Genomic DNA, 15565 nt, shown 5'->3' with positions numbered 1-15565 from the left:
GTCTCTTCCCAGAGGGGGAAGAGGGGACAGGGGGCTGGTCTCCCCAAAGGAGTACCCTTGTCCGGGTTTTCTGAACCAAATGTTATAACGCGCTCTGAATGAAGAGACCACCCCCCACCCCGCGCCGCCAAACAGGCTTTGTGTGAGCAGCGAGGCTGTTAATAGTCACCCGGATGCAGGTGGGCTGAATCAGAAAAGAAAATCAGCAGAGGGCGGTGCGGTAGGAGTTGGTTTTATAGGTTTGGGGTAAGCAGTGTAAAGTTACAGAAGTTACAGGTTAGGGCGGGTTTTTGCAAGCTGGGTGGGGGTTGTAGGGTCTGGAGTCACGAGGTTGACGAAAGTCAGTTTCGAAGTCCAATGGCCTTATCAATTGGGGCCGGAATAAGAAAACAATATTAGAATGTTTGTTCTTCTGTTGTTAGAAGAGTTAGGCGCTGTAGGGGTTGATCATCTTCCTCTTTTCTTGGTCTTCCGGGAGTAGCCATGTGGAGCCGTCAGTCAGCCTACAAGACCATACACAGCCCATCATTTAGCGACTGCTCAGGGCGCAAGCTGTGGAGCTGGGAGTCCGACTGCGAGCTGGTGCTCTGAGCCTCCAGCACACGAGGACCAAGAGCGGGGATCCGGAACCAACAAGCTCCACTCCGCATTTCACAGATTTCACAGACACACACGCTCTCCCGCGCTGCACCGCTCCAAGGGTAGCTGTCTGCAGGGTCCCAGCGAACTAGCCCAGTAGGGCGGGCGAGGGGCGCGTGCGCCCACGCTGATTGGTTGGTGCAGCCGGCACCGGGGCCAATAGAAGCGCGCCTTGTTGTCAGGCGCCCAGCCGACCGGCGTGGTCGTCGGGAAGGACTGGCTGTTGCTGTGGAGACACCTGGTGAGTTCCTGGAAGGCTGCTTTGAAGGCTGTGCCGGGGTGGGGGCGACGCTGGGCAGAGCCGGGGGCGCGGGTCAGAGGGACTGCAGGTGCGAGACTGGGTCACGTGAGGACGCTGGGGGTTTCGCGGTCAGCTCTAGAGCCACAGTCCGGGAAACTGAGGCCAGGCTTTCTGGCTGCCTCGCGGACCTCTTTACGGCTCTTGCCGCCGCCCTGAGGTGCCTAGAATGGGTTTCAGCCTTCAGGGGTGGTTCACAATAACAGCAGGAGCCACCATTGACTTGGAGTCTGCAGGGTGCAAAGCCTAGCGTTAACCCTTTACTCGCGACCTTTCGCTTCACCTTCACAGTATCCCTGCGAGGTGAGTGCCATTATTAGTGCCATTTACGGGGGGGGAAACTGAGGCCGAGGGAAGGTGAAATGACTTGCTCCAAGCCACCCAGTGGGTGAGCGCGACTCCAGACTGAAAATTTTGACTATTCTGCTCACTGCCTCCCCGCAGGAGGCGGGCCCTGGCCAGATGAAACTCACCTGACATTCCCAAGGTGTCTGCACAAGTGGCTTTGGGAGTCACTGAACTCTTCAGGACCTGGGTACAGGTAATAAATGTGGGACCGGATTCCACGTGGCTAAGTTTCCTTCTGTGTGATTATTGTGGTTAGAAATAGAATGTCCTTAGAACGGTCTCCTTCAGCGGTCGGCAAACTTTTGTTGTATATATATTAATGTTTACATTGTTATAGTGTAAATATAATGAGTATAATAGTATTCATAATAGTATTTTAGCCTTGGCGGGGGGCGTACTCTGTCTACTCAAGTGTGGCAATGTAGTGTGGATACAGCCAAGGACAATACACAAGAGAGTGTCTGTGTTGCAATAAAATGTTAATTATGGGGACCGAAATTTTAATCGTATATATTGTTTATATAATTTTCATGTGTCATAATTTTTTTTCCAAATATTAAAAAAATGTAAAATCCGTTCTTTGCTCCTGGGCTGTACAAAGAGGATGGGCTGGTTAGCTTGCAGAACCCTCATCTAGTACAAAGCCTCATACATGAGGGGGAACTGAGACCCAGAGAGGGGCATCTATGTCACGTCAGTCCCACAGACAAGGCAGTGCCACAACTGAGTTTAAGACATAGGCTTCCCACCTTCCAGGCCAGGAAACACCCCCAGTTAACACTCTGGATCAGGGTGCTGAGGTGTTCAAAATGTGCTATTCTTTATCATGTGTTCTGAGGCCATGGAAACCATACTCTGACAGGTTTGATAACTTACTAGCTTAGACTAACAAGTCTGGTGAATGTGCTGCTATCTCAGGAAACGTAGCTGCTGGGCTGGGAGTCAGAAATGAATAGATATTTTTCTTTTTCATGATTTTCAATAGCTATTTTTTTTAAAGCTCCTTTTAGTGAGTTTCTTGGGTTTATGGTGAACAATACATAAATGGTCACCATCCTCACATTGCTTACAGATGATAAATGTATAATCAAATGGTTATTTATTTATTATTATTGTTTTTTTATAGAGATGGGGTTTCTCCATGTTGGTCAGGCTGGTCTCGAACTCCTGACCTCAGGTGATCCGCCTGCCTCGGCCTCCCAAAGTGATGAGATTACAGGCGTGAGCCACCTGCCTGGCATGGTTATTTATTTTTAAGCTTTTTAAGCTAATTTTAGATTTAGAGAAAAATTGCAACAACAATACAAAACATTCTCTTATGTCCCTCACCCTGCTTTCCCTAATGTTAACATCTTACATAATCATAATACAGTTATCAAGAACAGAAAGCTAGTGTTGGTACAGCATTATTAACTATATTACAGACGTGATATGAATGTTACCATTTTTTAAATTAAGGTTGCGGTTTCATTCCAGGATTCTATCCAAGAACCCATGTTGCATTTTAGTTATTTCTCGTTGGTCCATAATACTTCCTTAGTCTTTTCTTGTGTTCCTTGGCTTTGATGCTTTTAAAGAGTACTGATCAGTTATTTTGTCTAATGTCTCTCAATTTAAAGGTTTGTCCAGTGTTTTCTAATGATTGGGGTGAGATTATGCATTGTTGGCCAGAATAACGCAGACGCATTATCTTGGTGTCTTTCTCAGTGCATCAGATGGAGTCCAGGATACTGGTATGTCTTATTACTGGTGATATTTTGATCTGTTGTTTGCTTGATGTCTGCCAGGTTTCTACACCAAAAAGTTAGTATCCCTTTTTAATTAATGAGTCTGTTGGGAGACATACTTTGAGAGGACGCAAATTCTGGTTCTCTATGAGTTTGTGCGCGCTGACTTTAGCCTCCATCTGCAGTTCTTTGTGGTGTTTGCCTGAAGGTAATTATTTCTCTTTCCTTCTACACTTATTTATTAAGTTAAGTTCCACTGAAAGAGGAACTATCCACTCTCTCTTTATTTGTTTGTATTAGTATAGGCCATGGATATGCATTACATTCTGTGAGTTAAAATTCATTATCATTATTATTTTGTTGCTTACTGTTCCAGCATTGGCTATTCAGTTGAAGGTCTCCTTCAGGTTAGCTTCTGTGGCCTATCAACCGGCCATCATCTTTTTGTTGTTGTTGAGCACTTACTTTATGACACCTAAAGATGTTCCAGGTTCATCTTGTGTTTTCTCTGTCCCAACCCTGGAATCACAGTTCTTTTTGTCTTCAGCCTCACAGTATCCAGTCAAGATACTGTTTTTCACAGTTACTTAGTTTAGTTCTTTTCTTCCTCATGCCCTTCAGAGTGGTTATGTTAGTTGTAATAGTTAGGTTTATTGTTAGTGTTTGTATTTCATTTTGAGTTCCCCCTATATCCTAGTTGATTTTAGTTTATTTTTGGGGTATGAATTATGACTGATTTCTGATAGTTAGAGCTACACACAAAGGTGTACTGAGAGAACTTTCCTCCTCATGCCTACTGCCCTGTTGCCATTTGCCCCTTCTTTTCACCCCTTCCCTATATACCCTGTATATCTAACTTGGTATCTGGATTATCTCATATTTCTTTTGCACAAGTGAACAGATAGCTGTGTATTTTCTTTTTTATTATTATTATTTTTTCTTTTTTTTTTCCTTTTTTTATTGTACTTTAGGTTCTGGGGTATATGTACAGATGATGCAGGATTGTTGCATAGGTACACACATGACAATGTGGTTTGCTGCCTCCATCCCCCCGTCACCTACATCTGGCATTTCTCCCTATGTTACAGTTGTGTATTTTCTCATATCCTCTTCTTTCTTATACAGAGGGTGACATGCTATAGATAATTGTGTTTGCTTTTTTCAGTTAATAGTATGTTTTAGGCGGGGTGGAGTGGCTCACGCCTGTAATCCCAGCACTTTGGGAGGCTGAGGTGGGTGGATCATCTGAGGTTAGGAGTTTGAGACCAGCCTAGCCAACATGGTGAAATCCTATCTCTACTAAAAATACAAAAATTAGCTGGGTGTGGTGGCACACACCTGTAATCTCAGCTACTTGGGAGACTGAGGCTGGAGAATCGCTTGAACCTGGGAAGTGGAGGTTGCAGTGAGCCGAGATTGCATCACTGCCCTCCAGCCTGACGACCAATCAAGATTCCATCTCCAAAAACAAAAACAAAAACCAAATAGGTTGTTTTGAAAATCATCCCATATCTGTTCATAGAGATCTTCTTCATTCATTTTTAAAAACATCTTTATTGAGGCCAGGTGCGGTGGCTCACACCTGTAATCCCAGCACTTTGGGAGGCCGAGGTGAGTGGATCATTAGACCAGCCTGACCAACGTGGTGAAACCCCATTTCTACTAAAAATACAAAAAAAATTAGCTGGGTATGGTGGCACATGCATGTAGTCCCAGCTGCTAGGGAAGCCGAAGCAGGAGAATCACTTGAACCCAGCAGGTGGAGGTTGCAGTGAGCCGAGATCATGCCACTGCACTCCAACCTGGGCGACAGAGCGAGACTTTGTCTCAAAAACAAACAAAAGCATCTTTATTGAGATATAATTTATATACCTTGCGATTCACCCATTTAAGTATCAATTCAGTGGTTTCTAGTATATACACAGACTTATACAAGCATCATCGCAATATATTTTGGAACATTTTATCACCTCTAAAAGAAACCTTGATCCATTAGCAATTAGCAATTACTTCCTATCCTGTCTTCCCCCAGCTCTAAGCAACCATGAATCCACTTTGACTTCATAAATTTGCCCATTTTGGACATTTCATGTAAATGGAATCATACAATATGTGGTATTTTGTTACTGGCTTCTTCCACTTAGGATAATGTTTTCATGGTTCATGCATGTTGTCAGTGCTTTATTTTTATGGCTGAATAATATTCCATTGGATGGATATACCACCTTTTGTTTATCCATTAATCAGTTGATGGACTTTTGGGTTTCTACTTATGCATTATTTTGAATTATGTTGCTATGAACATTGCCTCATTAATTTTTACAGCTTCATATTCCTTCATTGTATGAATGTACTATAGAATGTACCATATCTATGTACATTAGAATGTACTCCTATCTATGGCCATTTAAGCTGCTTCCATTATCTTGCAATTACAAACAGTGCTGCACAGTGAATAACCATGTGCATCTGTATTTTTGTATGGTTGGAGGTACATATTCAGGGTAGTTTCTAGAAGTCGAATTGCTGGGTTGAAAGGTAAAGGCATATGTAATTTCCTCAGATATTGTCAAATTTCCCTCCAGAAAGGTTGTACCAATTTACCCTCCCACCAACAATGTATGAGAATAGTGCCTGTTTCTCCACAATGTCGTCAACATTGTATGCTGTCACGCTTTAATTTTTGCTAGTGTGTGTGAGAAATAGTATCTACTGTTGTTTTAATATGCATCTCTCTATGAGTGATTCGAACATTTTTTCATGTTTTCGAGCTAGTTGCGTCTTTTATGATTTATCTGTTCATATTTTTTCTCCATTTGTCTACCAGGTTTTTGTTTTGTTCTTTAGCTTTTTTAAAAAAAAATTGTGACAAAATATAAGCAACATACATTTTACATTTTAACCATTTTTTAAGTGTGCCCTTTTATACCATTAAATACATCCACGATGTTATGCAACCATCACCGCCTTCCATCTCTGGAACTTTTTTCTTCTTTTCAAACTAAAATTCTGTATCCATTGAACAGGAATTTCCATTCTTCCCTCCCCCAGCCCTGTGGCCACCATTCTACTTTCTGTATCTATGAATTTGACTACTGTAAGTACCTTATCTACATGGACTCATACAATATTTGTCTTTGTGACTGGCTTATTCCATTTACCATAATGTCTTCAGGGTTCTTCCATGTTACTGCATATGTCAGAATTACCTTCTTTTTTGTAACGTGTCAGGATTACCTTCCTTTTTAAGGCTGAATAATAAATATTTCATTGTATGTATATACTATATTTTGTTTAGCCATTCATCTGTCGATGGACAGTTGGGTTGCTTCTACCAGTCTCTTTTTTTTTTTTTTTTTGTAGCTCCAGCTTAAAGGAGGCTACCTTTTGAGTATTGTAAATAATGCCATGCCCCTCATTTTAAAAAAATTATTTCTTTGTTTAAAATAGTGTGGTGCTCTGTCACCCAGGCTGGAATGCAGTGGCGCGATCACAGCTCACTGCAGCCTCAACCTTCCACTTTACCTGCCCTGAGTAGCTGGGACTACAGATGTGCGCCCCCATGCCCTGGCTAATTTTTAAATTTTTTGTGGAGATGTAGTCTCTGTGTTCCCCAGGCTGATCTTGAGCTCCTGGCCTCAAGCAATCCTTTCACCTCGGCTTCCCAAAGTTCTGGGACTAAAGGCATGAGCCACTGTGCCCAGCCTGTTCCTCAGTTTTTTTTTTTGAGACGGAGTTTCACTCTTGTTACCCAGACTGGAGTGCAATGGCGTGATCTCGGCTCACCGCAACCTCCGCCTCCTGGGTTCAGGCAATTCTCCTGCCTCAGCCTCCTGAGTAGTTGGGATTACAGGCACGCACCACCGTGCCCAGATAATTTTTTGTATTTTTAGTAGAGACGGGGTTTCACCATGTTGACCGGGATGGTCTCGATCTCTTGACCTCGTGATCCACCCGCCTCGGCCTCCCAAAGTGCTGGGATTACAGGCGTGAGGCACCGCGCCCGGCCTGTTCCTCAGTTTTTAAGAGCTGTTTGTATATTAGGGATATTAGTCCCATGTCAGTGGTATATATTGCAAATATTTTCTCCCAATTTGTTAGCTTTTAATTTTTTTTCTGACATTTTAAATGATTTTTTTTTTTTTTTGGTCATGCAGAAATTTTTTAATTTTTGTGTAGTTAAATTTATCAGTCTTTTTTTTTTTTTAACTATCTCTGAATTTTAAGTCATATTTGACCCCTACTACTTAATACTAAGTATTAATACAAAGATTACAGAGGAATTCACCAGTATCTCCTTTAGTAGTTTTATGGTTTTATTTTATTTTTTTAGACAGAATCTCGCTCTGTCACCAGGCTAGAGTGCAGTGGTGCAGTCTCGGCTCACTGCAACCTCTGCCTCCCGGGCTCAAGCGATTCTCCTGCCTCAGCCTCTCAAGTAGCTGGGACTACATGCCCATGCCACCATGCCCAGCCAATTTTTGTATTTTTGGGGTTTCACCATGTGGCCAGGATGCTCTCCATCTCTTGACTTCGTGATCTGCCCGCCTCAGCTTCCCAAAGTGCTGGGATTACAGATATGAGCCACCGCACCTGGCCTTTTGGTTTTATTTTTTATCATTTAGATTTCTAATTCATTTGCAAGTTTATTCTTTGAGTTATCTTTTTCCAACAGTGAATACTGTTGCAGTATTTTTTATCATTTAGATTTCTAATTCATTTGCAAGTTTATTCTTGTGAGTTGTCTTTTTCCAACAGTGAATACTGTTCCAGTAGTATTTAGTACAAAGATCATCTTGACTCCAGAGATTTGAGATGCCATCTTTGCCATATTTTTTATTTCCATATGTACTTGAGTCTAATTCTGGACCTCATCTTTTTGTTTGTATATGCACCAGTACCATACTGATTTAATTATGAAGGCTTTGTATAGTATGTTTTCATGTCTGTTTTGCCTATCCCCCCTTACAGTTTTTTGTTTTCATTGTTTTCCTAGTATTAAATTTTTGTTTTTCCATATGAATTTTAGTATCATCTTGTCTATTATGTTGTCAGTATTTGTATTGGGATTGCATTGAATGTATAAATTAACTTGGGGAGAACTGACATCTTTATATTTTCGAATTCTGTCCAAGAGCAGGGGATGCCATTTCGTTTGTTCAAGTTAACTTTAGTGTCTTTTAATAATGTTTTAAAATTTTTCTTGCATAGTTTTTTTTTTTTTTTTGAGATGGAGTTTTGCTCCTGTTGCCCAAGCTGGAGTGCAATGGCACGATCTCAGCTCACTGAAACCTCTGCCTCCCAGGTTCAAGCGATTCTCCTGCCTCAGTCTCCCAAGTAGCTGGGATTACAGGCATGCGCCACCACGCCCGGCTACTTTTTTTTTTTTTTATTGCATTTTAGGTTTTGGGGTACATGTGAAGAACATGCAAGATTGTTGCATAGGTGCATACGTGGCAGTGTGATTTGCTGCCTTCCTCCCCTTCACCTATATGTGGCGTTTCTCCCCATGCTATCTCTCCCCAACTCCCCACCCCTTGCTGTCCCTCTAATTTTGTATTTTTAATAGAGACGGGGTTTCTCCATGTTGGTCAGGCTGGTCTTGAACTCCCGACCTCAGGTGATCCGCCTGCCTCAGTCTTCCAAAGTGCTGGGATTACAGGAGTGAGCCACCACACCCAGCCTCTTGCACAGTTTTAATTTATTTTTAAGTATTTAATTACCTTGTTGCTATTGCAAATGGGATTTTTCTCTACCATAATGTTTTCTTTTGTGGTTTGTATATATGAAGGCTATTGATTTTTATATATTAATCTCATATTGTGCAGCTTCACTGAGTGTTTTTATTTAGTTTTTTGTTGTTGTTGTTTTGAGAAGGAGTCCCGCTCTGTCGCCCAGGCTGGAGTGCAGTGGCACAATGTCGGCTCACTGCAACTTCCACCTTCCGGATTCAAGTGATTCTCCTGCCTCAGCCTCCCAAGTAGCTGGGATAGAGATGCCCACCATGCCTGGCTCATTTTGTATTTTTGGTAGAGACAGGGTTTCACTATGTTGGCCAGAGTGGTCTCAAACTGCTGACCTCAAGTAATCTACCCACCTAGGCCTCCCAGAGTAGTGGGATTACAGGCCTGAGCCACTGTGCTGAGCACACTGAGTTTTTATTGAATAAATTTTATCACTGATTTTGGGGTTTTCCAGGTAGTATGTCATATTATCTGCAATTAGTGGTATTTTTTCTTTTTTTTTTTTTCATAGACCTTCAAAGCTACTGCAAATCAAAGTGGTATTTTTTCTTTACCCTTTTTTTTTTAACCTCTAATTGATTTCTCTCTTCTAATTTCATTGGCTAATATTCATAGTACAGTGGTGGATAGTAGCAGAGATAGTGGACATCTTTGCTTTGCTCTTGATATTAATGGACATGCCTCTAGTGTTTGACCACAAAATAAGATTTTGGCTTCAGGACTAAGGTATATTTATATTACCATATTTATAAAATACCTTTCAATTTCTATTTTCTTGAGTATTTTTTATTATGAATGGATGTTGAATTTTATCAGACTTTCTCTTCTATGGAGATAATCATATAATTATTTTTCCCTTAGACGATTACATTGTGTTTTCATATGTGATGTGTGTTTTTATTGTTAGTATCTATTTTTTATTTTATTTTTATTTTTGAGGCAGAATCTTGTTTTGTCACCAGGCTGGAGCACAGTGGCGCAATCTTGGCTCACTGCAACCTCCACCTCTCAGATTGAAGCGATTCTTCTGCCTCAGCCTCCTGAATAGCTGGGACTACAGGCGCATGCTACCACGCCTGGCTAATTTTTGTATTTTAAGTAGAGACAGGGTTTCACCATGTTGGCCAGGATTGTCTCAATCTCTTGACCTTGTGTTCCATCTGCCTTGGCCTCTTAAAGTGCTGGGATTACAGGCGTGAGCCACCGTGCCTGGCCTATTTTTTTTATTTTTTATTTTTGATACAGGGTCTCACTTTGCCACCCAGGCCGGAGTACAGTGGTGCAATTACTGTTCACTGCTGCCTCAACCTCTCAGGCTCAAATGATCCTCCTGCCTCAGCCTCTCAAGGAGCTGGGATTACAGGCATGTGCCACTACACCCGGCTAATTTTTAAGTATTTCGTAGAGATGAGATCTCCCTGTGTTGCCCAGACTGGTCTCGAACTCCTAGACTCAAGTGATCCTCCTGCCTTGGCCTCCCAAAGTGCTAGGATTACAGGTGGATTATAGTCATGAGCCGCCATGCCGGGCTGTTAGTATTTCTTTAAATTTCTCTAAATTTTTCTTTGCATTTCCTTTTATCTGGAAATTGTCAGGAGATTCTTAAATTTTTATGTAGACACACCTTTCTTCTGTTGGTGGTGATGGCTGTGTTAGTAAAGCATTATGATTGGGAAGTGTTGTTTTTAGTATCTTTACTTGATGGAAAGTGTTTTATTTGTGACCTAATACATTAACAGTTTTTTTGTGAATGTGCTGTGAATGTTTCTGTCATCAAGGTGTGGAGTTTGATATACATCTGCACAGTCTCCTGTATTATGTTGTTTAGATCGATCGTCTATCCCCTTACTTATTTTTTTCTCCACTTGATTTGTCTTTTTCTTTTTCTTTTTTTTTTTGAGGCAAGGTCTCACTCTGTATCCAAGGCTGGAGTGCAGTGGCCTGGCTCACTGCAGCATTGAACTCCTGGTTTTAAGTGATCCTCCCACTTCAGTCTCCCCAGTAGCTGGGACTACAGGTGCAAGCCACCATGCCTGGCTAATTTTTATTTTATTTATTTATTTTAGAGTTTTTTTTTTTTTTTTGTAGATATCTCATTAACTTCCCTCATTGAGTAAAAGCCATTTTTCATTCTGAATCTTCAAAGAAGTTTCAGATTTTGTTTTTTTTTTTTTTGAAAAAAAGAAAGAAAATGAAGAAGAGGAAGAAAAAGGAAGAGAAAGAGAGAGAGAGAATGGGAGTATTGCTTTCTTGCCCAGGCTAGAATGCAGTTTAGTAATGGGTATTGAAAACCTCTTTTATACCAATAATTATACTTGATGTAAACAGGAAGGAATAAGGGAAGAAAATAACAAACAAGCAGCCAACCAATATTTCATTTAAACCTATGAAATGCTATGCGATTACTGAGGAGTGATTTACTTCCAATTATGTAGTCTCTTTTGGAATAGGTGTGAAGTGGTAATGTATGTTTTGTGTATTTGAAGTGGAGAGTTCTGTAAATGTTTATTAAGTTTACTTGTTCCGGGTCTGAGTTCAAGTTCTGAATGTCCTTGTTAATTTTCTGTCTCGTTGATCTATAAAATCGTTAGCTCTTCTTGTTACATTGATCCTTCTGCCATTATATAATTTCCTTCTTTGCCTCTTTTGCTCTTTGTTGCTTTAAAGTCTACTTTATCAGAGGCGAGAATGGCATCTCCTGCTTTTTGTTTGTTTATTTTTACTCTCTGATTGGTTGATAACTCTTCCTCCTTCTCTTTGTTTTGAATCTTTGTGTATCGTTGCATGTGAGGTGGGTCTGGATGCAGCATACCGATGGGTTTTGGCTTTTTATCCAATTAGAATATATATATAGGTTTAATACTGGCATTTGATGCTAGCTGGCTGTTTTGCCCATTAGTTAGTGTAAATTTTTCATTGTGTTAATGCTCTTTGCTCTTTGATATATTTTTGGAAAGGCTGATATTGGTGGTTCCTTTATATGTATAGTGCTTCTTTCAGAAGCTCTTGTAAAGCAGGCCTGGTGGTGGTGAAATCTCTAAGTACTTGTTTGTTCGCAAAAGATTTAATTTTTCCTTCGATTATAAGGCTTAGTTTGGCTGGATAGGAAATTCTGGGTTGAAAGTTCTTTTCTTTAAGGATGTTAAATATTGGTCCCCACTCTTTTCTGGCTTGTAGGGTTTCTGCTGAGAGATCTGCTGTAAGTCTGATAGGTTTCCCTTTATGGGTAACCTGACCTTTCTCACTGGCTGCCCTTAGTATTTTCTCCTTCATTTCAACCCTAATAAATCTGGCAATTATGTGCCTTGGGGTTGGTCTTCTTGAAGAATATCTTTATGGTGTTCTCTGTATTACCTGGAGTTGAATATTACCCTGCCTTGCCAGGTTGGGAAAGTTTTCCTGAATGATATCCTGAAGAGTATTTTCCAACTTGGATTCATTCTCTTTGTCACATTCAGGTATACCTATCAAACGTAAATTAGGTCTTTTCACATAGTCCCATATTTCCTGGAGACTTTGCTCATTCCTTTTCATCCTTTTTTCTCCATTCTTGTCTTCTCGTTTCATTTCACTGAGCTGGTCCTCGACTTCTGATATCTTTTTTTCTGCTTGATCAATTCAACTGTTTAAACTTGTGCATGCTTCGCAAAGTTCTCGTGTTGTGTTTTTCAGCTCCATCAATTCACTTATATTCTTCTCTAAATTGTCCATTCTCGTTAACATTTCGTCAAACCTTTTTTCAAGGTTCTTAGTTTCTTTGCATTGGGTTAGAACAAGTTCTTTTAATTCACAGAAGTTTCTTATCACCCACATTTTGAAACCTGCTTCTGTTATTGGAACACACTCGTAATCTATTAAGCCTTGTTCCGTTACTGATGAGGAATTGCGATCCCCTGTAGAGGGAGAGGCATTCTGATTTTGAGTATTCTCTACCTTTTTACGCTGGTTTCTTCCCTTCATTATATATTTATCCCTCTGTCGTCTTTGTTATTACCGCCTTTCTAACTAGGTCTCTGAGCTGACGTCCAACTTGTTGATTCCCAGCGCCGAAATCTGAGCAATCCACTGCACCGGCCAAAATAGCGGTGTTAAGATTGATGGTGCTTTTCTGCCCGGGAATCTCCAGACTCTGCACCAAGAACTGGCGGGCTAAGGCTCCAGCAAAACCACCATGCCGGCCACAAGAGTCGCCCTGGCGACCCGTGGGGCTCCTCTACTGGGAATCTCCTAGTCCGTGAGCAACAAATATTCATCTGAAAGTGTGGCGTCCTCTCGTTCTCTGCGCTTTCACTGGGAATTACAAGCCCGAGCTGCTAGTGATCAGCCATCTTGGATCTCTCTCCCTATTTTAGAGATTTTGAGGGGGGTCTCACTATCTTGCCCAGGGTGGTCTTGAGCTCCTGGACTCAAAGGATCCTCCCACCCCAACCTCCCAAAGTGCTGGGATTACAGGCATGAGCCACCAAGCCTAACCATCATTTTAAAATTGTTTTGTAGAGACAGGATCTCACTCTGTTGCCCAGGCTAGGCTTGAACTCTTGGGCTCAAGTCATCTTCCTGCCTCGGCCTCCCAAAGTGTTGGGATCACAGGCATGAGCCACAGTGTCCGTCCAATTTGTCTTTAAAAAAAAATTTTTTTTTGGGAGGCCGAGGTGGGTGGATCACGAGGTCGAGAGATTGAGACCATCCTGGTCAACATTGTGAAACCCCGTCTCTACTAATACAAAAAAATTAGCTGGGCACGGTGGCGCGTGCCTGTAATCCCAGCTACTCAGGAGGCTGAGGCAGGAGAATTGCCTGAACCCAGGAGGCGGAGGTTGCGGTGAGCCGAGATCGCGCCATTGCACTCCAGCCTGGGTAACAAGAGCGAGACTCCGTCTCAAAAAAAAAAAAAAAAAAAAAAAAAAAAAAAAAATTTTTAATTTATTTTTTAAGAGACAGAGTCTTGCTATGTTTCCCAGTCTGGATTTAACTTCTGGGCTTCAGCCTCCTGAGTAGCTGAAATTACAGATGCTTAGTGCCATACTTGGTGTGTTATCTGTCTTGTTTTGAGATTGGTGTGAAGTCTCTAATTTTTAGGGTGTTACTATTTATGTGTCTTTGCATTTCCTTTGGGTTTTGCTGCTTTATGTTGGTTGCTGGATTGGGGCATATTCTCTATTTTTTTTTTATTTGAGATGGAGTGTCTCTCTGTTGCCCCAGGCTGGAGTGCAGTGGCGCAATCTCAGGTCACTGCAGCCTTCGCCTACCGGGTTCAAGCAATTCTCCTGCCTTAGCCTCCTAAGTAGCTGGGACTACAGGCATGTGCTGCCACACTTGGCTAATTTTGGTTAACCCAAAAGTATTAAATGTAACAAAGGCACAATTTACACTGATGATATGACAGTCAAAAATATGCTGGCCGCGCATGGTGACTCACACCTGTAATCCCAGCACTTTGGGAGGCCAAGGTGGGCGGATCACCTGAGGTCAGGAGTTTGAGACCAGCCTGGCCAACATGGTGAAATCCCATCTCTACTAAAATTACAAAAAATAGCTGGGCGTGGTGGCGTGCACCGTTAATCCCAGCTACTTGGGAAACTGAGGCGGAGCTTTTTAGTAGAGACAGGGTTTCACCATGTTGGCCAAGATGGTCTTGATCTCCTGAACTTGTGATCTGCCCACATTGGCCTCCCAAAGTGCTGAGATTACAGGTGTCTGGCTCAAAAAGTGGGGAAAGGTGTTCCATCTCTTTAAATTTTCTAATAGAAGCCACCTGTGAAAACATCTGTAGCCTGAGAAGGCCAAAACCAAGGCAAGTATATACCAGTTCTACAGGGATCTGCCAGACCAACCAAAGTGCACAACCCACGTTTTTGTAGGATAATTTCCACTGCTCACTCTGGAACCAGCCAGCCACTTTAGGAACATGGGCTGCTGTCCCTACAGCTGTGAGTTATGGGGCTGAGGAATGAGGGATGGTAGCTGAGTCGAGCAAGTTATTCTTTTACCAAATATTAGCAGCCTGTGTTTATCAAGTACTCTGCTGGTTGTTGTAAGTGTTTGGTCAGGTTGCAGAGTCTTTTTGTTTTGTTTTGCTTTGTTTGAGACAGGGTCTCACTTGGTTTGTCAGGTTGAAGTGCAGTGGTACAATCTCAGCTCACTGTAGCCTCGACCTCCCAGGCTTAAGTATCCTGCCACCTCAGCCTCCCAAGTAGCTGGGACTACAGGTATGTGCCACCATGCCCAGCTAATTTATTTTTTTGAGACAGGGTGTCACTCTGTCACCCAGGCACAATCTCAGCTCACTGCAGCAGTGGCACTATCTCAGTTCAGTGCAGCTTCACTTCAACCTCCTGGACTTAAGTGATCTTCCCACTTCAGCCCCCCAAGTAGCTGGGACAATAGGCACGTACCTCCATGCCCAGCTAATTTTTTTTGTATTTTTTGTAGAGACAAGTTTTCACTATGTTGCCCAGACTGATCTTGAACTCCTGAGCTCAGGTGATCCACTCACCTCCATCTCTCAAAGTGCTAGGATTATAGACTTGAGCCACTGTGCCTGACCTAATTTTTTTTTTTTTTTTTATGTTTTGTAGAGACAGGGTCTCACTATGTTGCCCAGGCTGGTCTCAAACTCCTTGGCTCAAGCAGTTTATCCTGCCTTGGGATTATAGGTGTGAACCCATGCCTGGCCAGGTTCCAGAGTTTGAAATGGTAGATTTTGATAATTATTTTCCTAGTTTACTGGTTGTTTTGGTGCAAGGATTGACCTTTCATTCTTGTAGCAGTGTCTTTTGTAAAGCAAGTTTTTAAATTTGGAAGTTCAG

The 15565-nt window shown here is 41.9% G+C and overlaps 1 protein-coding gene across 7 annotated transcripts in view; it reads left to right on the top strand.

Moving 5' to 3' along the window:
* The first annotated feature begins 810 nt into the window (after window positions 1-810).
* The window catches only part of CABIN1 (calcineurin binding protein 1), a 161959-nt gene continuing 147204 nt past the window's right edge, over window positions 811-15565 (top strand). For 4 of the 7 annotated variants that reach the window (XM_012454131.2, XM_012454135.2, XM_012454126.2 and 1 more), the window contains exons 1-2: window positions 811-880; window positions 1382-1478. The gene's annotated coding sequence lies outside the window, so the exon portion shown is untranslated. Of the gene's footprint in view, window positions 881-972; window positions 1241-1381; window positions 1479-2904; window positions 3019-12765; window positions 12991-15565 lie in introns of those variants that run through there. The other 3 variants (XM_064371891.1, XM_012454128.2, XM_012454127.3) reach the window with 3 other exon arrangements.

The sequence above is a fragment of the Aotus nancymaae genome, unplaced genomic scaffold, assembly GCF_030222135.1.
Source record: "Aotus nancymaae isolate 86718 unplaced genomic scaffold, 86718_ANA_hifiasm-v0.15.2.pri h1tg000210l, whole genome shotgun sequence".
Lineage (NCBI taxonomy): Eukaryota > Metazoa > Chordata > Mammalia > Primates > Aotidae > Aotus > Aotus nancymaae.
Note: the sequence above shows the minus strand (reverse complement) of the source record. Positions and strands in the feature narration are given on the sequence as shown.